General features: G+C 48.5%; 1 long non-coding RNA gene across 1 annotated transcript in view; it reads right to left on the bottom strand.

Annotated features, from left to right (window-relative positions):
- The window catches only part of LOC311010143, a 6,859-nt gene that overhangs the window by 3,074 nt on the left and 1,285 nt on the right, over positions 1–2,500 (bottom strand). The gene's annotated exons all lie outside the window — the stretch shown is intronic.

Here is a 2,500-nt window from a genome sequence, read left to right as displayed (position 1 = left end):
GTCCTATTCTTTTTAAAAACCTTCTGGTGTAAAATGTGATGGTGCTCATAATTAAGAAAAAAATGCTCAGAATGTGTTCAAATGGAGGATTTTTATGAATGAATTCAGGTTGAATGTCAATGTAAATGTCACACTACACACTGTACGTGTACTGAAATCTTTCATTCCAAACTCTTTGTAAAAAGTATCATTTTTATCTGTATTTTGCATTTTAGGACTATACTAATATATATATTATATATAAATATTACGTGTTGTTGCTGTCCGGTGAATAAAAACATGTTTCTGTACTGATTTTTTTTTACAATGAATTAAAGGATGATGTTCCTGAGAAAAATGCATCCACGGAATCAAACACACAATAAAAACAACACAAACAGCCGCTTTGCTCCGAGTCGGTTTTGTCCTCTGAAGTGCATCGTGCTTTTACTTCCATCGTACGAGGTCGTTAAACGTGAAGTGCCGAGTGTCCGTCCGTCCAATCAGGAGAGGGCGTGTGTGTGTGTGTGTGTGTGTGTGTGTGTGTGTGTGCTCTGAATGACCCTCGCCGAGTGGACAAGCGTCTCTTTGATGGTGGACAGATGGACGGACGGAGCGACCCGGCGACAGACACAGAGGACTGAGGCTCCAGTGTGGCCGCCGCCGCCGCCGCCACGTGGCCTCCACCCCCCTTTTCATCCCCACAACACGTCCACTTCCTGTCCTGTAACCACGGCGATGCACGCGGCGACGGATCCGTGGATTGAAGAGGGAAAGGGTTTGGCGTTTTGAGGGGATCGTTTCCTGATGATAACCACCTTCAAACAGGTTTTTTTTAAAACATATAAATATTTTTTGGGTTTATTTGCAAAAACAGCGTAAAAAGCTGCCAGGAGCACGGAGACAGACAGGCAGGGAGACAGGCTGAGCTCCTGAGAGAGAGAAACCCCACGGAGTCGATAAAAATATCTCACCCCAAAAGAGAAAAGAGGGAGAAAAAACAACAAGTTCACCGGCAGAGACGCAGGTGAAGTTGTCACGGAAACAAAATGTGGCAGAGCGGAGTTTGTCTCCGCATACAGAGCAGACGAGAAAGTGAATTATTAAACCAAACACATCTTCCTCTTTACTACAATCTTTAATATGTATTCAGAAAAGCTGTAACGCTCCCATCAACCCATCAATAATAATTCATTAGTTACTTTTCCTAAATTAGATCCTCGGCTCCAGCTTCCTGTTCAACAAGAGATGTCACTTTGATTGGTCAGCTACGAGGGCAGCCGCTTATTGATTGGCCGGTCATTAGGAGGGGGGGGCTGACACCGTTAACACCGAGGGCCGTCGCCGTGTCGACCGCTCTTTAACGAACGCCATCAACCGACCCGGAGGAGGAGGAGGGGGGCATTGACCCCCCGCCTCCCTCACTGGTGTGAGTACAGGGCGGCAGCGTGTGGCGGCATCGATCCCCCGGATGAGACACTGGGCCGCGGAGGGAAAGCGTATCTCCCGGTGTGTGTGTGTGTGTGTGAGCCCTCTGATAGCCTCCTGCTCCTGCAGCGTGGTATTTATTTAGATTTTACACTTTGTTTCACACCAACCAGACACTCTTGACTCCATTTGTCTGGAATCTGCAAAGATTTAAAAGCCCAAAAATATGCTGCAGCAACTGTTGTGCTATCTGCAGCCGACTGGAACAAACGGAGGGAACATTTGGCCAGATTTCTGTTTCCTGCAGAGCGGAGCGGAAAAAAAACAACCCTCCTCACACAGAGACGAGGGAACAAGTGGAGAGATTCATGGAGACGGATTCCAGTCAATGAAGGTTTAGCAACGACAGGAAGGGGAGACTTGACTTTACATCAAAATGCATCAATTTGTGAGGACTGAGCACATATCTGTCTGCAGAAATCAAGAATGAAAAGTCAGCTTACAGGTGTTGTTGTTCAGCGACCAGAGGACGGTTCTCATTCCATCAGGAATCCTCTCATGTGGGACGTTGAACATCACCTGTAAGAAAGACGAGACACACCTGTAACATCAGAACTCCTCACTTTGACTCCAGCTGCCTGAAACTGGATTATTCGGGTGCAGAAGATGTCAAACTAGTATTATGATCGCCTGGACACACTATGCACATTCAAAAACCAGTCTTTTTTTAATGAACGTCTGGTGAGTCTGGTAAGTGAGAGTGAGTGTGTGAGAGAGACTGAAGTAGAGAGAGCGTGAGGGGGAGAGGGTGAGGGTGAGAGAGGGTGAGGGTGAGAGGGGGGAGAGCGTGAGGGGAGAGAGGGTGAGCGTGAGGGTGAGAGAGAGAGTGAGGGGGAGAGAGAGAGGGGGGAGAGAGAGGGGGGGAGAGCGTGAGGGTGAGGGGGAGAGAGAGAGTGAGGGGGAGAGGGTGAGGGGGAGAGAGAGAGTGAGGGTGAGGGGGAGAGAGAGAGTGAGGGGGAGAGGGTGAGGGTGAGAGAGAGAGTGAAGGGGAGCTGAGTTGTGAACAGCGGTGGAAATGAGCTCGGCCGTGCAC

This window comes from Eutrigla gurnardus (assembly GCF_963514095.1).
Source record: "Eutrigla gurnardus genome assembly, chromosome: 24".
Classification (NCBI taxonomy): Eukaryota; Metazoa; Chordata; class Actinopteri; order Perciformes; family Triglidae; genus Eutrigla; species Eutrigla gurnardus.
The sequence above is the reverse complement of the archived record's forward strand: the minus strand, read 5'-3'. Positions and strand labels throughout refer to the sequence as shown.